Source organism: Prosopis cineraria, unplaced genomic scaffold, assembly GCF_029017545.1.
Source record: "Prosopis cineraria cultivar Desert tree isolate PC_DT_omini unplaced genomic scaffold, ASM2901754v1 PC1, whole genome shotgun sequence".
Classification (NCBI taxonomy): Eukaryota; Viridiplantae; Streptophyta; class Magnoliopsida; order Fabales; family Fabaceae; genus Prosopis; species Prosopis cineraria.
The window spans coordinates 6,140,845-6,168,551 of record NW_026555332.1 but is presented as its reverse complement, the minus strand read 5'-3'; the positions used below and the strand labels follow the sequence as shown (position 1 = coordinate 6,168,551).

General features: G+C 29.1%; 1 pseudogene; it reads left to right on the top strand.

Annotated features, from left to right (window-relative positions):
* The first annotated feature begins 7,736 nt into the window (after positions 1–7,736).
* LOC129296055 (phytyl ester synthase 2, chloroplastic-like) lies at positions 7,737–25,894 on the top strand (annotated as a pseudogene).
* Positions 25,895–27,707: the final 1,813 nt, after the last annotated feature.

Sequence of the window (27,707 nt, the reverse complement as noted above, 5' to 3'; positions counted from 1 at the left end):
CTTAGCATCAATTACACTTGAAATATTTATCAAAAATAAATTATTTATAATAATAATAAATAAATTAATAGGACTTGACTGGACCAAGTGGTTCAAATGCCCAATCTCTTTTTCAGTCCAACCTAAAAAAATATTCTGATCTTTTCAGTCTTTTTAGCCCTGAAGGACCAATATTTATATGAATCAACCAAGATTGAATCATCTCGGATTGGATTAGATCAAATAGAATTGGAAGATTTTTGCGCAGCCCTGACATGAGGTTAATTTGCTCTCATCAACCGTTAATGGGTCCCATCGTCAGCGTTTTTAATTTTTTTGACCTTCTCTCTCTGATCTCTCTCTCTTCCCCCGTCCGCATTACCTTCTCACTTCTCTCCCTTGAGTTGCTTCTTACCAACTGGTTCACATGGATTCCCATTTTTTGTAGTTCGATAACTCCATATCCATTCTGTCACAAAACACACATACTCACATACATTTGAAGTTTTGATTCATGGAAGTAAATGTTGACAACCTCGAACACGAAGTTGGGAGATGACTCGTCCATAATGCAAAGAAGAACCATACAAACACAGACATAAAGAGTTGTCATTCTTTTAGGGTATCTAAACACACATTGAGACCAAGAGAGAAACTGAGGAGTAGAGAAAGGGGAGAGGAGATAGGGGGCATTGTTCAGGTTGCTATCCTTGAAGCTAGATTATGAGGATGCTCTTAGAAGTGGACCTAGAGTTCACAACGCTCATGCTAGAGAGCCCAAACTCATGTCTCCATGCAAGCATCGACCATCTCTTCTTCTCCTTTCTTTTGGTCATTTCACCTCTGTTTTTTATTCAAAGAATAGAGATAAAAAAGGAATAAGAGGTTAAAAATAGATCTCCAACATAATCCCCTATTCTTCTTAGTTGGCTTCATTACCATCATGATGTCTTCATCTATGTGCTTCTCTCGAAGACCAAGGGCGTCCCTGTCAAAGAGATGAACATGGAATGGAAGTTGCATTGGTGTTGGTGATGGAGTAGAAAGTTGAAGAGGCTGAGTTCTCAAACCCAATATTGATGGATGAAGTGGTTGTTGGCACTAGCTGGTGAAATCTAGTCTGAGTTGTGCTCAAGGATACTGTCCTTAAGAGCTATTCCGCCACACTGGGTTGATCACCTGGTAGCTCATCAGGATTAAACAGACTCTTCATACTAAAAGTAGAGACACAAAACAATAGAAATTCATAGAATATATTCCCGTAACTATATAATAAACTAGTATGATAGAAGATGAGAGAAAGGTTGAGAGTTTCAAGGCTCTTTCTGAACCTGTGGTGAGCATTGCCTTTTATAGGTAGATCTCATAATATTAGGTAATAAAACTACCTTAATCACAATTAAAAAATGGTTTCAAATAATAATGTTATTTAAATTATATGTTATAAAATAATAAATAGACTTAAATAATAATTAATATTATTAATTTATAATAATTCCTTTTGAAATACTAAAAAATATTTATAATATCCAACAATCTCCCACATATTTTAAAAGGAAGAAAAATTTTCTTGAAAACTATTTTATACAATTAATTTATAACTCCACATAATAGTTTTCAAAAATTTTAAAAAAATGCCCAGTCTATTTGATACCATATTTAGCTTACACATGAGTACTTGCATTTACATGAGCTCACTTTTCCTCTAAGCCCATTTACTTGCCCAAGCTCATACCTTAGTATACATTATTAAGGCCTCCATTCATTTGAGCAATATGGGACTTTCTTTTTTGACAAAAGTTCAACAATCCCCCACATGTGTGAAAAGGACCACTATCCTTTGAGTTATTCACATGGAAGATAATCACTTCGAATTTAGTGTCTTTTGACTTGAACCAAACCTAGACTAATAAAACTTAATATACAGAAAAGTTGGTGTAACTTTATTATTGAACCAATAGATCTTAGTCGTGTGCTAGAGGTCTTATTAGTCAGATTATACTCCCCACAATTTCCATTGTTAATGCAGTTTTGCAAGTTATCGGCCATGTGCGTGCCTGGTTTTAACAAATGCTCTAGAGATTTCGCCACAATCTCATAGGAGCGACCTCACTTCACATTTGTATAGGTGTTTTCATCAAGTGTATCTGCAATGAATACACCAACTACAAGAACTATAAAAAACATTAAGAGCTTTCACTCAATCTCCAATCAATACATTTTAATACTTTCTCAAGCCATTAGAAGGGACAAAAAATTTAGTACTAGTAGAACTAACAAATGACTTATTCTTATCCATTAAACCTTTTTCATGGGATCTCCAATCATAAAGGTTAGGTTGTTATCACTGTTAATTTTAAATTGGCTTAAGTCCCATTACCCTTGACATTTGAATAATTAAAATTCTTCCCTAGGGGTTAGTTAATGGATCCATCAGATTTATATTTGATCTCACATAATCGATTGAGATGACTCCTTCTTTTAGCATGCTTAATTGTATCTAAACGATATTTATATATGCCATCGTTCTCTTTACAATGAATATTACCATTTGGCAATCACAAATCATCGACATCGCTTGTGTCGGTTTTACTCATAGTAGAATATTCACTAAAAAGTTTCTTGACTACTCAGCCTCATTATTAGCCAACTTCAAAGTAATAAACTCTAGCTCACATAATATTTTATTTGGCTTCAAATGGATTTTTTCTCATCTGAATATAAAATTTAGTTAACATCACTGTATTATTTTAATACGATGGAAATCTATCATACATGATACCAACATTTATGGTATCCGTCAAATACTCATTTGTCTCATGCTCTTATAAGACTTAATCTCCATGAAACATATGTTATGGGATTAACACTTATTAATGTAACAAACTCTTACAAATTTGTGCATACACAAATTGAACAACAAAAATATATCATTTTTTTAAATGACAAATCAGTCCCATAAGAATTCATAGACGCCAAGTGTCGGTTTTACACAACAAAATAATTGCTTAGATCATTTCTAGCAACTTAGCCTCCATCCAATTTCAAATTAATTAGCTTGGACTCCACATGGTTCTATCATTATATTTTGATTTCATCACTACTGAGAGTGGATAATCACTAGTTGGTTGTCTTACACAAATTTATAATTCAATAAACATTCACATATTTTATACAGTGGGAATCTACTATTCTCAATTTCATAATTTAAAAAATTGGTTATCTCATGAGATTATAACACTTGTAACTAAATCACTATTCATAACAATGAATATTTATGTCAAAGTAATTAAATAGGTCATGCACCTATTTTTTTCAAAATACATTTATCTTCATTAGATAAATGATTAAATTCGTGCTACTATCATAATGCTTGTTGCAAACCACACAAAGTGATAAATCACAATTTTTGCATTTACACAATGAGGATAACAATATGGCACAACACAATTTTAAAATAAAACAAAATAATTTTTACTAAACACCCCCACACTTAAAAAATATTTTAATCATATGTAAAATATTTTCTTACCAAATCAATAATAGTTTTAATTAAATTAAAATCTCTTCACGTAATCTCCTTCCATTCCAATTAAATTAAAATTTCTCATATTTTAAAATCTACCATAAACATTTCAACATGTACAACCTGTACAGCCCCACATTAGTTTTCTCCCTAACTCAAATTCTACTATTTCAAATATTTGTCATGTCAGAGCATACACTAATACCTTAAACAAAGCAATTACATTAATCACAATCATGACAATCAGGGGGTGATATTTTCTTCTTGCTTCATGAGCCTATTGTCATCATAAATGAAAATAGATTTATCGCTCAAAAGCATCAAATCATTGATATTTCTCAAATTAAATTATTTATAATATAATAACTATCATTACCCATTCCAATGATATTTTGCCACCAAAACACCAACGTTATAATATAAGAACCCCGTTGGATAAATCTAGGCCTCTTTAATAATAGATAATGGCAAAATTTATTAGACTTAAATCCCATTAAGATAAATGAATATGTGATTAGAAACTAGAGAGCCAACGTTACTACTAACCCCAATGGTGTCATAACGCAGTTAAGCTACCAACAATAAACCTCTTGCATGTGGCTCTCTTATCTATATTAAAATGAATGCAAGAAAATCGATTTTGCAACAAATAACCTCATAAATATAAAATAAAGGAATTCACATGTATATATGTATATAAATACATCTTCTCTTATATTTATGCAAGAACGCTCCGAACATATTAATGTAAATTTTAAAAGACATTGAAAACTACTCATCGAATCCTAATGTTTTCACACAACTTATATGCAACTGACTTAAATATAATAAATTTTCATCATCGTAATTTACTAACCATAGCTGAGTAAATAACTTTCACTTTGCTGAATGATTTTGTTCGTATTGATCTAAACTTGTTACAAATGTTGAATAGGTCAGGTAACAAATATTCAATAACAGCCCTTAAACTTAGTCCTTAAATTACAGCTTAGTCATCACAATGATCTACAGTCTGGCCACCTGCTGGAAAAATTCTAGCGACATTTTCAATTCTTATCATATGTTATAGGCCAATAAATCATGTCCCAATTTATGACCATTTCCAACTACTAAAATAGCATTATAAATAGCAATTTCAAATGCAAAAAGATATAGATACCTGAAACAGAATAAGGCCTCAAATTTGCACAGATGGAAGAATCACAATGGAGCGATTATATTTTGTCCAGCTATGCAAGCCAAGCTATGGTGGGGTTGAAACATAGAACATCTCTTTGACAGCTTTTAGCGACACAGACGTTCATGCCTTGGAAACGTGATCAACGCGAACCAAGTGCAAGTAGCTAAGACACGCCAATCCTCTTTGTTTTCCCACCTCCATCAGTGTTCATATGCTGGGACTTTCCACTTAAAATGTAAGGCCTTTAAGGTCTTAAGCGAGTTCGAATTTTGGGACGAATTTGGCATTATTGGTGTTCCCATCCACCGTTAGCCATTTTAACCAATGCTTACTCACATGTGCCCCAACACTCAATTTTGCTCATCAACATCATCGAATCTAGCTGCCTCATCACATGCCTCCATTGGGTCCCAAAACCATCAAGTTTAGTATAGCCAAACAAGTTTAGTAGGAACTAGCTCTTAAGATTGTTGGCACTAGCTGGTAAAATTTAGTCTGAGTCGTGTCCAAGAATACTGTCTTTAAGAGCTATTCCGTCACATTGGGTTGATCAGGCGGTAACTCCCCAAGATTAAACAGACTCTTCCTACTAAAAGTAGGGACACAGAATAACAAAAATTCATAAAATATATTCAGGTAACTACACAATGAACTAGTATAATAGAAGATGAGAGAAAGGTCAAGAGTTCCAAGGCTCTCTCTGAACCTGTGGCTAGCATTGCCTTTTATAGGTAGATCTCATAATACTGGGCAATAAAATCACCTTAATCACAATTAAAAAACGGTTTCAAATAATAATATTATTTAAATTATATGTTATAAAAACTTAAATAATAATTAATAATATTAATTTATAATAATTTCTTTTGAAATACTAAAAAATATTTATAATATCCAACAGTGGTCCCCTTCTATCGACACTATACAAGTGTTGTAGGTGTCGTTCACATGGGCGAAGTTCTTGTTGCTATTGATATGCCACCGTCTGCCATGAACGCCACATGCATCATGTCCTTCTCCACCTCCACATATGCTTCTTCACCATTTAGGGCGTTATGGATAAGTTACAGAGAGAGGAAGAGGAAGGGGGGAGGAGAAAAGAGAGAGAGAGGGAGAGGGTGAGAGAGACGAGCAGAAGATGATGAAGAGGGGAAGGGTCGAGTTGCCGAGGAGGGAGGGTGAGAGAGGAGAGAGGGGGGAATTTAAAAAAATAATGTGAGCTCACAAGTAATATTTTACAATAAAAAATATTTAAAAAATTATATGTGAGATCCACATAACAATGCAGCTAGCCAAGTTAACTGCCAGGACGAAATCTTTTATCTTGAGGGGGCTAAAATGACTTCAAGTCCAGTTTAATACTGCTAGTGATCTTTATCATATAGTGAAGGATAAAATTAACCTTAATTCTCTGTTTTTTTTTTCTATTTTTCTCTACTCCTTATTTTCTTATCATTCCAAAACAAAGCCATTATTACATTTAAAATTGATTTTTAAATAATTTAAAAATTTTATAAAAAAGTATTTTGTAAAAAGAAGATATTATTATGTGTTTGATTACAACAATAAAATTAATTATTATTTAGTTATTTTTAGATTTTTTAATATTTATTATCTAGTTATTTTAAAATTTTATAATATATTTATGTATCTTTGTATTTTTGACATTTTTTATCTTCAGAATATTTTTCCTAAGTTATTCAAGTTACATTGTCAAAATAATTAAAAAATTTATTTTTTATGCTATTTATTTTCAAAATTTAAAATAAGCATCATAAAATTTTATAAAATAAACTTTTTTTTTATAAAAAGGTGATTTTATTATGAAAAAAAAAATCCTAAACGAACCGCCTTAAACGTGGACTACCGGACAAGTATCCTAAAATAATTTTAGACATCAATTAAATGTGGCTATCATTATCGAACGCAGCAACTTGAACCAGGGGTACATAATTATATAAAAACAATAAAAATATTTAATATATATAATAAATATTTAGTTTTTCAAAATAATATTAGAGAAGTAAAATTTAAATGATATTTTTATAAAAATAATCTAAATCTAAATATAAAGGTAAATGTGTAAAAATATTCATAAACTTTTCTAAAATTTTTTGGTATCCTTAAATTGACAGTGGTAAATAGTATCTATCTATTAATTTGAGAAAAGCAGCCAACCTTCTTTAATTGATTTATAACAGTTTTAAGAATAAAACTTAATGGAATGAGGAAAGCTGACTGTTCTTATAAAATTAATGAATAACCGCTAACCATAATAACGTCTCCAACGTTGGTTTTCAGATTAGTTTGGGATGGACGATAAATTTAAGATATCTCAAGATAGCAGGTGATATCTTGAGATATCTTAAAAAAAAAAATAAAAAACTAATCTTTTAATCCTTTAACTTTTAACTCACTTGTAACTCAATCTTTCAACTATAATTCGCTGTAATTCAATCCCTCAACTTTTGATTTACCTATAACTCGATCCTTATTTTTTATTTTTTTTAAAAAAATTCTTATCAAATAAGAGGGATAAAAAATACTCATATATTATTTTAAAATACCCTCCTCTTGTTCATTGATGTGAGATATAAGCTAACATATAAAAAAAATTAACAAAAGTTAAGGGACTAATTTATAATGATTTAAAAGTTGAGAGATTGAGTCATATACGAGTTATAGTTGAGGGATTGAGTCACAGCGAGTTATAGTTAAGAAATTAAGTTACAAATAACTTAAAAGTTAGGGGACTGAAAGATTAATTTTTCCTAAAAAAACAATTGAGGTAATGAGAACTAATTTTTAAGAAATCCGTTAGTCCTACTACACTTTTCCAGATGAGTTGGGGCACTTACCCACCCAACTGCGTCCTGCACCTGCTGCTGCCTGTGGGTATTACTATTAATGGCAGTTACTTTGCCTGCCCACATGTCTAACTATCTTGCAGAGTTACACATGACCACTCAACTTCATTTGTATATCATTCAATTGAACTCAAATATATAATCCTTCTTTTTGTTTGGTTCTTGGCATCTCCATTCCCATGTCCTCTGCCATGATCTCTCTGTCGTTCCCTTCTTGTCTTTTCCCCGGCGGCTCTTCCCGAGTGTTCCGCCGTCAGACAACCTCGCCGCCGCCGCATGTGAAACGTAAATTTAATCGGGTCGGGTGTGTGACTCAGCGCTTGGCGGGTCCGGTGACAAGTTCTGCCCAGAAACGGAGGTCGTCGGAGTGCGAAGAGAATGAATGCAAAGAGTTTGATAAGAGACTTAAGAGTGGATGGAGGGATTATTTTGAACAGTCGAAGGAGATGATTAAACCGGACGGTGGACCGCCTCGCTGGTTTTCGCCGTTGTACGGCGGTTCGCGGCTCAACAATGCTCCTCTCTTACTCTTCTTGCCAGGTAAGGCCTTTGTATTTCAAGAAATACATTAGCTTCACCTTCACGTGGTTTTCGACATTCGAGTTTTGTATTTTTTTTTTTTTTGGGTACAGAGCAGAAAGGCTTCGATGACCCATTTTTAATTTATTTTAGATTTAGATTAGGATGAGGCTGACAATAAAATGAAACTCCCTGGGTTCTTGATATAAGGGAAAGTTTGAAAAAAAAAAAATCGAGTAATTAACATTTTTTTATTTCATCCTTGTTTATTTATTATTTTTTGAATAACAATTTATTATAGCCATTAATTGCAAAGAGGAATGTAATTGGAAAGTTTTATATATATATATATATATATATTAACAATTTCAATGATATAATTATCATTTCTTAGAAAACACCAAGTTTGTTTACTTTACCTTATCTTAAGGACTTGTGAATAGAGTTAAGAATATGAGGTGGATTACGTTTGACAAGCCAACAGTTTAAATCTTTTGTTCGAGGGCTCAAGATTAAAAAATTTAAAAATTTTAGTATAACAGCTTTTAAGCCCAGCCCATTTAAGCTTATAAAAACTTATGTCTGTTTTACCTTTAAAAACTGAAATATTTTTAATTTTAAAATTAAATTTATACTTTAAATATATGTTTATGTTTTAAAATCAAAATTTATATTAATTATTCTTAATTTTTGAACATTATAATTTATATTTTAAAAAAATATATGTAATATTATAATGTAAAAATTAAATTTAAAAAGTTAAAAAAAATGAAAAAAAGAGGCTTAGAAGCCTAGTTCTAAGCCTGATCATTAAAGGTTGGGTTTGAAAAAAATAACCAATTTTAAGGTAAATTGGCTTTTGACTTTAGTACATATGGACTAGGCCTTCTCAATTAGCAACTCTATGTATGAAGCATCAATACTTAAAATTGATTGACATATTTGTGTTGTATTTAAGATACTATTACATGTTGACACTTCTTTGATATGTACCTATAAGGTATCATAATATTATTTTTTATTAAAATATTTTTAATTTTTGATATGTATCCAATATTATTGATTGCAAGTTCATACTTCGAAAATGATAATTTAAGGCATTTTCTAAGAAATTAAATTGTTAAATATTGACATATTATCTTTTTAGTTCTAATATTTTTTTATGAATTTTCTTTTAAAATAAAATATTAAAATTTCTTAGAAAATATGGTTTTTTATGTTTCCAAAAATAAATATTTTATTTATTTACTTATTTATTTTAGTATTTACTTTTAAGCATTTCCATTTTAGGTTGTAAATTAGCTTATAGATTTTTTTATTTCAAAATATTATATGATATGGGTAAACTAATATTTAAAACAAAATAATTAGATTAATATAATATATATATATATACATCGTGTGTTTTGTGAATTTTTTTTTAAATATCTATACTAATATATGTGCGCGGCTTGTATCCTAAACATATCATATCCTATGTTTTTTATAAATAAAAATATTGACACATCGTATCTATACATCACAGTTAAGGACAAGAGAGTGTGCTTCCCTATCCTTAACATAAAGCTAACTTTGAAGGTTATTTTTTGTCATTAAATATAAGACAAATTTAGAATAATTAATTGTTAAATAATGGCACCCAAGAGGAAGATAAATTGAGTGTTCTCAAAATTTTTAAAAACTTTTTTTGAATAAAACAATAACTTAGTTTTCATCAAAACAACCTTTGATGAAGTGAATTAAAACAAATGAAGTGAGAGAAGAGCAAAGCTTAACATAAAGGATTTATATTAGTTCAACCTAACCACTTGACCTATATCTAATCTTTAAAATCACACTTAAGAGTTTTCTTTAAATTCATAAGCTTAAATTGGGTGTTTGCAACCTTAGTATAACAACCAAAACTAACTAGTTCTAGATTCACTCAATCTCTTACAAAACCTTTGTAAAAAAAATAAATCACTTAAAGAAAACATTTCCTCATCATTTTAGAAATGTAGATTGAGCTAATCAAATCACAAAGCTCTTAAAAAAGTAGATAAAATACAATTGAAAGCTTATAACCCAGAATAGAGAGCTTTTTCAAAAACTAGTTAATACAGTAGGTGAAATCAATGAATACAACAGTTAATTCATTACTCACTCACTCACTCACTTAGATGATACTCTATTTATAGTGTTTGATCAATATAATTGTTAGACACCTCAAAATAGCTGTTTAGAGCCATTGTATTATGTTCTAGAAGAAGCAATCAAGAAAAAGTACTTTATTTGTGAAACTCATTAAATACTTGTCAGAGCTCGACCTCACATGTGTACGAGCTAAAATTTATGTGTTTGAGATGTATAGAAAGGCTTGTGTTAAGCTCATGCTAATTCTTGTGTGCATGCCTCGTCAAACTCATGTGTTTGAGTTAAGCAGAACCACAAGCTTCTCTAGAACTCTAAATCACACATGGCTCATGCTAGAACTCGGAAAAATGGATGGTAGAGATGAATGACCTTTCTCAACAATTCATTTTTGCATGGGCAAGTTCTAATACTTGCCAAAATGGGTTAGACAAGTTTCTAAGCATAAGCCTTAGAAAATTTCAATTTACACAACTGTCCAGGTCTCTTTATAGGCAAGCTTGAATGTTAGATTAAAACTCATGTGTATAAGACTAATACTCACGAAAAGGGATGGCTCAGACTCAAGTGCAACAGATATATCATGTGCAAGACAACTAGAACTCGCCTGTATAGAAGTCCATAACCATGGTCTTCTCTGTCACACTAATCCTCGCAAGTTTGAATATACAGAATCAACTTCCTCTCTGTCACTCTAAAACTCTCATGTTTTAACTTGAAACTCATGTTTTTCAACAAACAGAATAGGTTCACATTCTGTTACTCTAGTTCATGTGAGCAAGCAAACCAAAACTTGTGAAAAAGTGTTCAACACACAAAATTTAATCTTAGACATTTCATCTAAAACAAGCATGTCCTACTTAGAACTTGTGAAAAAGGGTTTAAAACATTGAAATGCTTTATAATATGTTTTCTAAGTTAAAATCAAAATGAATGAGCTTATAACATGTCTTTCAAATTAAGAAGTTTTCCACCATTGAATATGCAAGCTCTCTAAATGGTTTTTAACAATTAAACTAAGAGAAATAAAAGATTAATTAAACATATTCAAACTAATTCTTCTCTTGTTCTTGTCCATTTGCTCTTTTTGGATAGTTTTGTCATAATATAATTTGCACATGAAACATAACCTATTCTTGAGTTTTGTATTCATCAAAATAAGATGTATCCAACATTAACGCCTGTTTGGTTTTTGTTTTTAAAAATTGGTTTTGGTTTTTAAAAACAAAAGAAAAAGAAAAAATGTGTTTAAGTGTTTTGAATTTAAATGTTTTAAAAAAATTTCTCATTCTTTTTTTTAAAACAATAAAATAAAAAAAATTAGAGTTGTTTTTTCTTTTAAAAAAAAAACATACTACATTTGACTATTGTAAATTATCTTATAGTCAACCACTATAATAAATCATCATTATTAATCATTAGCAGCCACCACTATGAGCCATTTTTTAACTCTAAAATTATTTTTAAATTAACATAATCAAATAAATTTTCATTTTATTTTGTTTTGAAAAACAACTTCTAAAAATTAAATTAAAAACTAGTTTTTAAAAAACAAAAAATTGAGAACAAAACCAAACAATCCTAATTGTTTTTCAATTTTACTCTCTGTTTATTTTTTAGGATTTGAATTCTTGGACAAAAATTTAATATGATTAAAAATTGTGAAGAATGGCAAATTTGAAAAGTTACATATGTTTTTAAATAATTTTAAGGATATAACTATAATTTTTCATAAGTGTAAAGTTAGTTAAGTTTGTCTTACATTATGGACTAGAGGAAAGTATTACTCTCTTTATACCACAATATAGAACATCAGTTCTAAAAAAAAAAGTTAGGTAAAATATTAATCTTTTAAAAAAATTTACATCTTTTCACACATTCTCATTAAATATCCTATATAAATATTTTAATAATGCCAATTGAAATTTCAACACATTTCTTTTTTTCAAAAAGAGTAATAAATAAAACAATGGTATGGCCAAAAAATTATTAAAGAAACTATACGTAATGCCTTATATTTTAAATCAAGCAATGATTTTAGAAGATGCTTATACCATGGTCTAAAGAGAGTAAAATATAAAATTCTTACACAGTGGATATAGAGCAAATTTAATACTAGCAGATATTATATCAAACAAGATTGTCTCCGATATAAAAAATGATTTTATATTTAGAAAGAAAGGAGCATAAATTAGGGGTATTCTAAAAAATATTTAATAAATTGAAATGGATGTGATTTTATATTAAATGTTAAAAAGGTTTTCAAAAAGAATCTATATTTGTTTTAAAGAGAGTAATAATAGAACTTAACACAAAAGAAACCGCAAAACTAGAAACCTACATACAAATAAACTTCACACTCTCAAATAAACTAAGATACTAATTTAATTGTCGAAGTCGAATAACAAAAGAGGAAGAGACAAAAGAAAGCTATAGGGTGCAGTATAATTTGACTTCCACTGGTTTTATTTACTAATTTGATTGAATAAAAAAATTGTTATTTATATTTTTAATTATTGTTTTTATTTTCAATATGTATAGGGACAACCCATTTTAAAATAGAACACGTTGCTATTTACATTACCTTATATACATGGGAACAAATAAAAAATTAGAATAAAAAATTAGATTAGATATCTATATATTTAATATGTAAGGGAAAAATAAATTATAAAATACAACAAATTACTTTCATATTTGGAATGTGTATGTAGTAAAAAATTAAAAAAAAAACAAGTTATTTATATTTTAATTTGCATGGAAAAAATATTTAAGATAGAAGATATTTATATTTATAATATGTACAAGATGAAAAATTTTAAAATAAAACGTATTATTTATATTATTTTATAAGTATGTGAAAACAAATTATAAAATAAAGAAAAAGTTTTTATTTTTAATAAAAGTATTAAATTCAATAATTTAATGAATTTTTTATATTTTTAATATGCCTGTGAAAAAAAATTTTAATATAAAAAATTGTTGTGCCGCTAAAACAAATTTTAAAATAAAATAATTCGTCATTTTTAATAGCAAGTGGAATTTGTATTTTTAGCATTCTATTGTCAAATTATGATTATTTCAATATAGATTATGTTTTTTTTTTCATGACTTGGTAAACTAGAAAACTTGGAGATATTATCACTTCACCCCTAAAATAATAAAAATCCTATTATATGGGATTGTTATTAATAATAATGGCCTCAAAGGTATCTCGAGCATAATCTAATTAAATTGTTATCTAAATTAATTTGTATTCTAAATATTTTGCAGGGATTGATGGCGTGGGATTGGGACTCATTTCACATCATCAAAAATTGGGAAAGTATGAATTAACTATTGTAAATATTAAAGACTTAGCCTATTACTCTTTTAATTTTATTTATAATTTTTTTAAATATTATATTGAAATAAAAAATATTAAAATTGATTAATTCGGTATAAAAATTTAATAAATTTCTAATTTTACCACTAATGAATATATATACTTTCATAATTTACTTTCATCACAGTGACGAGCACGGGGTGCTCATATGGGCCATTCATTTTATCATAAAATAATCCCTACCATTGATTTAAATTTATTTTTTAGATATTTTGAATATTTTATTATTAAAATAAAAATTTATAAAAATTATAAAAATTTAATATTAAATATGGATTGTCTTCTATGCTTACCCGGAGATGAGCATCATAGTACTTATCACCCTTGATGAGATTTAGATCATCCAGACTAAAAATTAATAAATTTGTTCATTATCAATCTGGCTAATACAAATATAATCTAGACTATATAATTTAATGTTAATTTTCTTCTAATTTTACAAATCGACTATTCAAATTTACTCTAGACAGTATAAATATAATATGGCCGATCCAATTTAATATAATTTTTTTTATAATTTTATAATATTTAATTTGATAATACAATAGTAAGAATATAAAAAAACAAATTTAAAATGAATGGTAGAGATTATTTTATGAAGAAATGAATGGCTCATGTGAGCCAAAATATTGATGAGCTGCAGAATGTGGGCTTCACTTATTGGAGGATAAAAGAAAAAATTTGTGATAAAAGATTAATGATATAACTTATGAAAAAGACAAAAAAAAAATAAAGGGACAAAAAAATTTTCTCCCTATGTTTTTTTAAATAGAATTGGAGGAAGCTTGTATGTGTTAAACCATTTAACTATTTTGGGAATGCCGATTTTCTATTCTTCTAGCTTGATGTAATTACTCATATTTGATTAGCTGAAGCCTGAGGTATAATAAGTTCTCTTTCTCTTGAATGAAGGATTTTTAATATGCGGTGCTTGCACATTCCGGTTACCGATCGGACACCATTTACAGGTCTCCTCCTTTTCTCTTTCTCATTGCATCCTTTAGTTTTTTATGCTAACCATTACATATAGTTTACCATGCTATGAAGTTACTATTGTAATCGGTTGTTCCTAACTAATGGAGTATACATATTCAAGCTATAGAAATGATTACAATCAAATCCATAAACTTAAAAAAAATCACATATCAATTTAGAATAATAGAAAAGACTAAATGCGAAAATGTGCCATAATTTATAGTTAGAAATATCACAGGATTTTAGAGGATGATGGATTGATATTGTGATTTTTTATATTGTAAACATCAGAAACTTTCGCAAACATAGCCCTTTGAAGGGGGTCAAAGAACTAATATCTTGCCATGCCTGATTTGGAGATGATCATGACCCTCATTTATATACTTAAGTTTGTGATATTTGTAATTTGACCCCATAACAAGTTATAAATACCACTTCAGTCCAACACATTAATTACATAACAATATAATTACACCCCATAAACTTTTCAAATAGATCACTTTTATTTGGGCTTAATCATGACAATGGCCACACATTTTTTATATTTATATGTGTAGCCTATATATATGTTGAATTTTATTCCGACCATTTTGGCCAAAGATAACCCACCTTAATAGTTGAAGTTTTAATATTCATTTTTACATTTGAATTTTTTTAGAAGCACTAGGTATATTGTACTGATAATGGGTCAATTTTCTCCTTGAATTATTTTTTCAAGGAGCAAAAAACTCCTTCCATTAGTCACTTGTTAACTTTGATATTTTCTACTGACATAGCATGTGTGTAAAGCTCACGTGTAGCAACAGTATGACTCTAACCAAGTCCTTTAATACTAACTTGCTACTAACTCTTTTTCCAGGAGCATTGGACACCCTGAAAACTTGTTAGCATAAAATTTAATAAATATTATTAAAATATTAAATATTTAATGATTTAATAATTTAAATATTATTATTTATAAATAATCATTCAAAATTTATAAATTATTTTTTAAAATATTAAAAGCTCGAACTAGTTTTACAAAAATTTATAGATGACTTGTAAATTTTGTGCGAAGATTTGTACATAGTAATAGCAATAATATTTACAAATAAATTACAAAAAATAACCTTATAAGAAAATGAATATTGATTAAATTTCTTAAATTTTCTAGGTCATTCTCTATAATGTTTTTGCTCAACTAATAGTCAAATTAACGAATATTTAAAATTGAAGTATCACTTGCTTAACTTTTCAACTAAGCTAAAAATATATTAATTATAATACATCTAGAGTAATTCGTACTCATCACGATGAATGACACTTAAGAAATTATTTTATTTAAGTAAAGTCCCAACAAATTTTAAAATGTAAAGCAAGTCCCTTAAGTTCTTAATTGGTATTTTGATATAATCCAATATGTTCCTAATTTTAAAATTGGTAGTGCAAATTCAACAAGATAATATTAATTTTATTTGTTAATTTGGAGGTTCATTTTCTCCTTTTTTAATACGAAGTTAAAAAACATAAAGATATCAAAATATTAAATTTTAGGTTGTGTAATATTTGGAAAGAAGATCGTTAGTTGACCAAAAAAATTATAGAGAATAGCCTAAAAATTTATGAAACTTAATCAATATTAATTTTTTATAAGATCATTTTCTGTAAGTTATTTGTAATTATTATTATTGTTACTTACAAATCTCCATATGCAATTCACAAAACATCTATAAATTTGTGAAAAACTTATTTGAGTTGTAAATATTTAAAAAAATTATAAATTTTGGATGAATATTTATAATCAATAATATTTAAATTATTAAATATTAAAATATTTAAAATTTTAATAATTAATACCAAAAGACATGATTAAAATCCTACATGTCACTGTACTTGGGTTCCATGCACATGCACATGCCAAATCAATGGAAAAATGAAAAAAATTAATGGGTGAATAATGGAAGGAGTTTTTTGCTCATCAAAAAGATAGATCAAGAGAAAAATTGCCACACTTATCGGTATAAGATGCCTAGCGCTCCTAAAAAAATTCAAGAAAAAAAAATGAACCTCAACCAACAATTAAAATAATTGATATAAAATGAGGAAGAGCATGTTTACTGCGTTGAAAATTGAAATGATCACAGCACGGTCTTTCAACTAACATATGTTGGTATTCATGTTTACTGGTTGCAGAACTTGTGAAGATGGTTGAGAGAACTGTCAGGTCTGAGAGTGAAAGCAATCCAAACAAACCCATATATCTTATTGGAGATTCTTTAGGAGCGTGCCTTGCACTAGCAATTGCAGCCCGCAACCCTGATATTGATCTTGTGCTAATTTTGGCTAATCCAGGTAGCATTTCTAAGCATTTTACATGACATTAATTTTGTTTTACTGTTTATGGCTAAAAGAGGAGATTAAACTATGACTGTGCAGGTAGCCCGAAAGCTCATTTAACTTGATCCTGCTTGAACTAGTCTAGTCAAATTTTGAGTCTAGCACTGGGTTGGAATCCAACCCTTGCCCCCTTCCTACACATTATTTTTTTAATTTTTTTGTAAAAATAATTGTTTTATAGTGTTATTTTACTTAGTATTTTTTATGTATTAATCATTTTTATGTTCATTATGGACATTTTTTATGATTACAACTTTTCTAATCTTTTTCATAATTTAATATATATAATTTAAAACATTATTTCTTTTAATTCTAATATTAGTTTTATACAAATGCATTTCTAATGATTATAATTACATATTTTTTGTTGATTAATAAAATTACTTTCAAATTTTAAAATTATTTTTAAAAATGTTTTTTTGGGTTGGGCCAAAACCCGACCCAAACCCTAGGGTAGCTTGGTACTGGAATAGGCATATTAGGCTAGGCATGAGTTGAGGAGAAGCCGGCTTGTGTACTCCCCTGAGTTGAACTTATATGTGGGCTGTTAATTAGTAATGATATATGATATTCTTCGATCCTCTTTATAAATCATTTTTACTAATTTCATCAATACCAATGTAAAAAAAGTTCAAAGAATAAAAGTTTGTAGAATTCTAAATATGTCTCTATATAACAAATCTAAAAAGTAATGTCATGTTATTTTTTCTCTCTCATAAAGGATAATTTTGGAAATACTTTTTAAATATTACTTAAAAAGATGCACCATGACTTATAAATGAGATCAAATGAACCTTCTAGAATGTGACTTATAAATGCATCATTACTAGTTTGCTGTCGTGCGTAAGGGTACATCAATCACTGCATTTTGGCAATTTAATCACGTTATTCATTAGAAATGGTATCAGCAAGCACTACTGGCAAAAAAAAAAGGACTTTTTGATATGTTATTTTCTACTTTCTAGATCTGTATTGACACTTGACACCAGTTACATTTTTTTGATCTGTTCCTTCTTAACTGATCCAAACTGCATATGTTAAAAGTTTTTTTGGTATACATTTGCAGCTACTTCATACAGCAGATCACAATTGCAACGTCTAACACCATTTTTGGAAGCTATACCTTCCCAACTTCTCTTGGCGTGCCTTATTTTCTTAGTTTGTTGGCAGGTTTGATTTTCTACTCCTACTAGTTGCAATTTCATTTTTAATTATATATGCTCAAGTTCTGCGTTAGATGAGAGTTGACACAATTTTCCATTCTAAAATCTTCTAGATAGTGCTTGGATTGATGGATTTGACTTCAAGTTTTAGACTTAAAGTCCTATATTTAAAATTATTTGTTTGAATAATTAAAAAAATTTTAAAGGTAAAGAACATAAGAGTTAAGATTCGAAACAAAAACAGAAAACTGAAGGTGATAAGCTTGCTTCTAACTATTTTTCAATCAATAGGAGATGAAAACGTGAGAAAAGATTAGTGACGAAAATAATAACAGAGATACTAATAGTGAAGATATAAAAAAAATGAAAAGATTTGAGTAGCTGGAAATTCAAATAACAAGGATATAGAGATATATTTAAAATTACAAAGAAGTTATAAAACAAGCATGAACTTGGATTCAGATCAAATTTAAATCCAAATACTTTTATGTATCTAAATGAAAAATTTAGTTTAAATCCAAATCTTTATGTATCCAAATTCACCTTTATAGATTTTAACATTCTTTCCCATCAATGTCATAAGGATCTCATGGTTGAATTCCTCGCCGTGCACAATGATAATCTTCAAAGCAAAATTAAGATTTTATGTAATGAACCAATATGATATCTTTTGCTCTTGGCAAATAAATTAAAATATAGCGTCTCTTTCTTATTGGTCCCTTCAAATTTTATATTTGCTTTAGGTGATCCTTTGACTATGTTGTTGGATTATATGGTGAAAGGACTTCCCCAGCAAAATACAGCTAGAGAGTTACTGGAGGATCTTAGTATTTTGTCATCTTCCCTACCAGTAAGATACAACTCTCTTTTTTATTCTCAAAATAGTGACCCTCCCTATAGTAACAGCAGCGTCAGATGTGCTTTATTTATGTCCTGCGTATGTTATGGATTTTGTCTAAATATAAAATTTGATAGTATATTTTTTAAAAAATAATAAAATTGTTGGTTCATATACTTTTAGTATGTTTTTGTATTAGTCCCTAAATTTTTTTCATTACTTCTAATCCTTTAATTTTCATTTGTCTGCAATGTTAGTTTTAATCATCCTTGACAAAGTTAAATCTGTTGATGATGTGTACGTAAGTATGTTAATTTTGTTGCTAAGTTAGTAAAATTATGATAATTAAGTTAAACATTATATAAGTAAAATGATTATTAATATTTCTATCTTTTTGCCCTAGCCATCATGTTTTTTTTTCCTTCAAAAACTTTGTCTATGACGTCACTAGTGGATCAATAGCTTTTTACACCTAGTTTATATACTAGTTGAAAAAGAACTGGTCTAAAAAATATGTGTGGTGGTATTTTTGTAAATAAGTTAAAGTGTTGGTAGACTTTTCACACAGGTCGTAATTAGAATTTGTGTAAAAAATATGTATGATGACACTCATGAAATTTGCCCTTAGACATGGTGTTGTTGGGTGTTCTGTACTTTTTGTAGGCATGTTTAAAAATTATGATTTATTGTCTTTTTGTTTCTTCTTATCTTCTACTCGTTTTTATATATCTCATTATAATTTTAACGAGTCAGCATGAGCAAGAATGGAATTTATGGACATATGTTTGCTGTTATGTCCTTATGGTTATATTCAAAAATATAAGGACTAACATTGTACCAAAAACACGATCAAAGTATAAGAACCATCAGTTATATTTTCCCTATATTTTATTGTTTGTAACCATATAGGAGTTGATTGGCTATACTTTAATTTGTCCGTGACAGACCTGTGTCCTCCATTTAGTTGCCTTTAGCATTCACAATTACTTGTTGATTGAGTTCTCAGGTTATTGCTGATATATTGCCAAGAGACACACTTTTATGGAAACTTCGGATGCTTAAGTCCTCTTCCGCTTATGTTAATTCTCGCCTTCATTCCATCAAAGCTCAGATCTTGATACTTAGCAGGTCCATCAATACTTTGTTAATCAGCTTCTTGTCATTAAACTTGAAAAAATTGCTCAAAGGAAGCAACCGAATCAACTAGTTTTCATGCACTTCTAGTTTTCTGCAGTGAGGGGAATCCATCAACTATAACAATCTTACTTTAACAAATTCTCTTAAGATCATTATATTCCAGTTACTTTTCAATGCCATAGCCTGCTAAAAAAATGGAAATACGATTATTTTTACACAAAAACACTTGTATGTACTCATTCTCAGAAACTCATTAAGGTTTAAAATATATCTTCAACAAGAACTTACAGAAATACTTACAGATGATCCATTTACAAAGTACTCACATTGATGGTAGGATTTGAACTCACGACTTTGTGAGTCATATAACAAATCCTTACCAGTTGGATCAACTTTTTTTGATAATGTAAAATACTGTTTTAAATAATAGAAGTATGCAATTGTCCAAACTTTGAAATCTTATGTTGGGAAATCAGAATTTGGAAAAATGCAAATTGTAATGCAAGGTTTGGGATACAGAAAAATGTTTTTTAAAAAAGAAATGAGAAATGTACCTGGAAAGAAAATCAGATAGTTCATTTTCCATTTTCTTTCTAGAAAAACATTTTTTTTTTTTACCTACCAAACATTACATAATAAAACGGATCATACTCCTCTTTTTGCACTGAACTCTTCGCAGTTATGGTGTCTGATTTTTACCAGTAAATTGTTTCTATCTATGTCGTGTACACATATTGTTACTGTTGTCTTCTTAAACTTTTGTACCATATACATATTTAGTGGAAAGGATCAGTTGCTTGATAGTCATCAAGAAGGTGAAAGGCTTTATCGTTTACTACCAAAATGTGAGCTTCGTAAGTTTGATAACAGTGGTCATTTCCTTTTCCTGGTATGGTTCTCTCCATGTGATCTTCATTCTAAACCTTTCTATCAGAAAGATAATAGAGAAAAAAATTGGAACTCTAGGAAGGGATATCCTAACATGGTTTGGCTTTGTTCATTGGTAACAGGAAGGCACTATTGACTTGTTAACGATCATTAAGAGCACTTCTTTTTACCGTCGTGGCAAGTATCATGACTATGTTTCAGATTTTATGCCACCATCACCAAATGAACTTGAAAAACCAATGGAAATAAATAGGTAAATTAATGCTGTATTATTGTTGGAAACAAATTCTTGGAAGTAACATTTGCAGATTATTGTTTGTTTTGTTTTCCTTAATTTTTGAACAGGAAAAACATGACTATTGGTAACTGCATACAGTTTTTTCATGTTTAGTTATTAGTTCATGTATATTTTTTGATGTTTACATATATCCCTCTAATTTTTCTGTATACAATATTAGTCTCTCTACTTTTAAATATTTATAAAAAAATAATTATGTGGTACTAACTATTTTAAATTATCTAATGTGTAATTATTGATGTCAATGGAGATGTTGACATGTTTCAATCAGAATGAATCAACTATCCTGACAAAGGCTATTCCAGCGACAAAGTTTGTTAGCATTAGAAAGTGGTTTCCCATCACTATTGGTCAAGCCTTTCACCTTTATGTGTCAAATGCTCTAATCAATTTTTTTGATCAAGTTAAATTGCATGTTGGTTCTGCACCTAGTGCTTCTGTCAGCATAAGCCTTCACCTTGCCCTTTTTCATCTGTTGATTAGATTGTCACCTCATCTTTATTCTAATATTCACACAAGATTTAACACCATTAATTACATATTAGATAATTTAACACCATTAATATCATATCATTATTATCTAAAAATATTTAAAATAGAGGAACTAAAGTTATATAAAGGAAAATGTAGCAACTTAGAATATAAAAAAAAATAAAAATCAATAACAAAACACAATAAAATTATAGTCTAAAAAGGCTAACAGTTATGTTTTTCCTTTTGAACAAGTTGATTGATAAGATGATGGCCTCGTGATCTAGTTTCACTCTTAATTAATGGTCCCAAATCATGCGTTTGATCTGCAGGCTATCACTTGAAATTTAAAAAAGAAAAATGTTAACAACCTAGATAACTTATTGTCACGGCCTTGGAACTCCCTTTCCTTGAACTTTGCCAGCCTTAGCTTGATCACCCTCTTGATCTTTGTTAAATCAGCTGAACCCACAAGTAGACAAAGAGACTAAGAGAGCTAAATGCACAAGTAGAGAGTAGAGAGCTTGAGTGAATGAACTTTGAAAGCTTTACTACTTGCTTGAGTTGCTTGAGTTACAAATGAGGGGTGAGGGGGTATTTATAGGCCTCCCCCTTTCTCTAAAAAATTTTCACCTCCTTAATGGACGATTGGGATTGATTTGATCCTACGATGTACATTCCTCCTCTAGAAATATCTACAAGAAATATCTTGATATTTTACAAGGAGAATTCTAGAATGTACAAGAGAAGGATATCCCTAAAATAATCTAGATACCTCAAGTGTTCTCTATGCTATTCTAGAGATATCTAGGTCTTTTGAGGCCATACCAGCATATTTCAGAAGACTCCGATGCTTTCTTGATTGTCCTAGATCGTTCCGAAAGCTTCTAGAATATTTTAACCTCGTGAGGATTTTGACTTCGTCACATTATGCTACATTTCAGCAAACTGATGACAGCCCTCTATGTCAAGTTACTTTTCTTCTGGTTGAGTGAATTGTATATGAAGAAAATAGTTCAAATACTGACAGGTTCCAACTTTGATTTTTGTATATTGTTTACAGATTGATCAACAGCCTCACAAGTACAGTAATGCTCTCAACTTTGGAGGATGGGACAGTTGTAAGAGGCCTTGATGGAATACCATTAGAAGGTCCTGCCCTGTTAGTTGGATATCACGCGCTTCTGGGATCGGACTCATTCCATCTAATTGCCAATATTTTGTCTCAGAGAAAAATTTTAGTACGCGCATTGGCACATCCGGGATTTTTCCAGAGATCAAAAAACGGAAAATTTCCTGATTTACCTTTAATATATGATTCATACAAACTTCTTGGTGCTGTTCCTGTCACTGCAAATAACTTGTACAAGCTTTTCTCTTCCAATGCTCATGTTCTCCTATATCCAGGAGGGATACGTGAGGCTCTACATCGTAAGGTAACTGTCAATGGGTGCATCTTTTGGATGTCAATTTTTATTGCCATAATAAGCTTTGAATGGCTTTGAATATTGGGCTTTGAAGAGACAACAAGAATATAAAATTAGAATAGCAGAGATGAGAGATGCTGAGATAGATGTGTAAATATATACAAAAAGATAAGATTTGTAATAAGCATATATGAAAAACAGTTAATGTAGCATCTATATTAAACGAAAAAAAATATTAAAAACATGATTTAAGATAGTTTGGACATGCGTAAAGAATGCAGTGTGAGATACCAGTTATAAGAGTGGAACAGATAGTCATTATTAATCTTGTAAAGAGAGGCGGAGAAAAATTAGAGAGAACACTTCATAAAGTTATTAAATGAGACTTTTTGATTAACAATATATTCAAATATTGGTTATTGATAGAGTACAATGACATTATCAAACAATCCATATAGACAACTACATCTAGTAAGATAAAACTTGTTATTGTAGTTAATTGTGAAGACATGTTATATATGTTTGTACGGTTTGAAATCTCAAGCTCTTCAATATTTTGCAGGGTGAGGAATACAAATTATTCTGGCCTGAAGAAGCAGAGTTTGTTAGGATGGCTGCCAGATTTGGAGCCAAGATTATACCTTTTGCAACTGTTGGAGAAGATGACTTTGTCCAAGTAAGTTTCAGAGAGTGATCCTTCCAGCTATCCTTTCTTCTACATTACAATTTACAAGAGCAGGATCATATCCTTGACTACTCGTGTTGTGACTCATGAACAACCTTTTAATAATTATACTAGATATTTAATTATGCCACAAAGGGGTTTGAAGACAAAAAGAGAATGTTTGTGTGTTGCATATAACTCAACATCATGTTGCTTTCAGGTTGTTATTGATTATGATGACTTGATCAAGATTCCTTACTTTAGGACCGAAATAGAAAGCTTAACAAAAGAGGTTCCAAGGTTGAGGTATGTCATAGTTTCAACGGTTTTAATAGCTATTTGTGGGTCATATATTACTGGATTGAATGAATCAAATAAAAAGAAATATCTATCATCTCAGTGTAACGTTTAGTCTTTTATCTTTGATGGATTTATCGATTTAATTTCTCAAGTTTAATTAATTTCTATCTTTTCAATCCTCAACATTTCCTTTAATTATCAAGTTAGTCATCTAAGTTTTACAAGACAAATTAATCCAAAAAAAAAAAAGCTGACTTGTAAATTATATGTTGTGATGTGGAATATACACGTGGATTAAACTAATACACATAAGCCAAATCTCCTAGTCCTGATGTATTTTATTTTATTATTTATGAGTCCTTATTTAATCTATGTGGCATTTTTTCTTATCCAAGTCAACATTCTTGCTTCTCACTTTATTAATCTACATGGTTGTCACATCATCATTCTATTAGCCACATCAGCATAACTTAACGATGTTAATTTCTCTCATAAGGTTAAGGACTATTTAGACAAGTTCATGAAACACTAAGGATTGAAATGACAAAAATTAAACTTGAAAAATTAAATCAATATCTCAAATTATAATATGTTTGTTTTCTATTTTAAAAAAATGTTTTTATTTTTAAAAATAGAAGAATTTAAAAATTTTTTTTGATAAGTGTTTTTCATTTAGTTGTTTCTAAAACTGTTTTCATTTTTTATTTTTAAAAAAAAAAAATAGAAACAATTTTAAATTGTTTTTATTTTATTTTTTATTTTTAAAATACATTAATTTAATTATTAAAAATTATAGTTATCTTGACTAATTTTTATTATTAATTTTTACCATTAATTGTCTATAACCATCACCATCAGTTCATTTTTTTTATTCTAAAAATATTTTTAAATTACATAACCAAACAGATTTTTATTTTATTTTTGTTTTAAAAATAATTTTCAAAAATGTATTATAAAACAGTTTTAAAAAACAAAAAATAAGAATAGAAACCAAATAGACCCTACAAGTTTTCTTATTCCTTTAAATTATTTCTTGGCACACTCATCAGATTCATTGGAAGGTTATAAAATAAATGCGCATAGAACTAGGATGTTACACCTGAGTATCAAAAATCATTTGAGACATCCCCAACTCCTCCAAAAGGCTTTACCTCTGTCTTTTTTGCTTCATTGCCAATTCCTTACAAAATTGGCACTTTTTTTTCCCAGAAGCGATGCTAATGGTGAAGTGGCAAATCAACAAATTTATTATCCAGGAATTGTGCCCAAATTTCCTGGCCGGTTCTACTATTATTTTGGAAAACCAATTGAAACTAAAGGTACACACAACTTCTTAATTAATTAAGTTCAATTATTTTAAAACAATTCAATATCGTTTGACAGATTAGTTAATTCTGGGTGGTTGAATTGACAGTTGATATTGTTTGTTTGGTTTTTTTTTTCCCCCTGAAAGGGAGGGAGCAGGAATTAAGAGAGAAAAACAAGTCTCAAGCACTGTATAAGGAAGTTAAAGTTGAAGTTGAGAGATGCACTGCTTATCTAAAAGAGAAAAGAGAAAGTGATCCCTACAGATACATATTGCCTCGTCTTATGTACCAGGCCTCGCATGCATTTACATATGATGTTCCAACTTTTGAAATTTGATGGATATTTCTATTCAGAACACATGGTTACGTCGAGCCATAAGTTATCTTCCCATGGCTCAGAGACTGGAGTTAGAAGCAGTTGATAACTTGAAGATATGTCAGAACATTCCTTATTTGCTGTAAAAGTTACTCCTTTTCAATTACAATATAACACATTAATAAATATTTTACTGTTTTAAGAAAATTAAGTAGAATCTTAACTTCTTAAAAAAAATTATACATCTTTTTAATTATAATGACAATTGAAATTATTCCTTCTGTCCTTATATCTAAAATATTTTCTATAAGCTTACTTTGTTTATAAATATAATATGTATTATAATCATTTTGAGTAATTAGACAATATTACTCTTATTGTCTTGAAAAGGAGATGAGATATTAAGCATGTACTTTACCCAATACCATGCTCTTAATTGTGGCATTATAAGGGACAAAACTGAAAAATTAGCATGGTTTTGATGTGCTTTCAACTAAATAGAAAATTTTTATTAGTATATAAGATTTGGTTAAAAATACATTTTATATAAAGACAAATGGAGTATCTTATAAGACATTTTTTAAGGTAACTTGGTGTCCCAAAATATAAGATTTTTGAAAAAAATAAAGTTTAATTAATTATAATTATTTTACTATTACATCTCATTATTTCACAACTTAAATAAATTGTCTTCACTTTTTCTCTCTTATTAATAAAGGATATTGTTAAAAGTTTTTTTAAAAAATCAAGATTGTAACTTATATTTTATGTATTCCATTAGTATGTATAATTTTGCTAAAAAATACTTTATAAATCGGGGCAGAGGAAGTACTGTTTATGCATTGTCGTTTCAAAAAGATAATAAATGAAATTGGACTATATCTAGAAAAATGATTAAAAAAAACTACCTAATACCCCATATTTTTGGTCAAGCAAGGCACTTTTAGGAGTAGATGGTACCAGGAAAGATACATTGGAGTTTCTCATTCTCTGTTTTTTTGTTTTTAATAATTAACCTCAAATCCTTAATCATTCTCCTTGATTTCTCATTTTTGCAGTCTTTGGATGCTTTTTTTTTTTTTTATTGTGGGCTTAGTGATTCTTCGGCTTTGCACCATTCCCACTATTCAAAAAGCCATTTTCCTTGCGATGTTGTTCCTCCTTATATCATCATGCTTTGTAACTTTCCATTCCCTTCAACACATCAATTTTACTATAACAAAAGGAATTTCTACTTAACATCTGGTGTCGACCACACATCATGAATAATTCTTTTCAGATCCCTCTTCTCTTTTTCAAGTAAATAAATTTTGAATCATTTACAAATGATATATTCTTTTCAAATCACAATATAGAATATCTTCTAAAAACTTTATTTAGTTCAAAATATAAGATATCAGTTAGTTTTTATAATTGCTTTTTCAATTATACCACTACTTTATTTTACTTTTTTTTGGAAAAAATGATATATTAAAAGTTTAATTGTTATTATCAAGACACTTGTATAGAATATTTAATGAGAATATAAATGAAAAAATTTATAATTTTAAATATATTAATGTTTCATCTAACATTTTTTTAAGAACAATAAAGTAGTTATCAATACTTTATATTGTAGGTGTTAAATAGTGGTTGCCAAGCAATTCTTAATTTATATTTCTGTACATTTGTTCGGCTAATGTATATTGTAGGGTTGTGCAAAAGTCCTTCAATCCGATCTGATCCAATCCAACTCGAGATGGTCTTGTCCTGTTCGATCCTTATAAACACTGGTCCCTTAGGACCAAAAAGATTAAAAAGAACAGACTATTTTTTCATGTTAGACTAGACAAGAAACTGGACATTTGAACCACTTGGTCTAGTCCTATTAATTTATTTAATATAATTCTAATTTATTTATTTTTGAAAAACACTTCAAATGTAATTAACACTAAGGAGATGATTATATGAAGATTTATTGA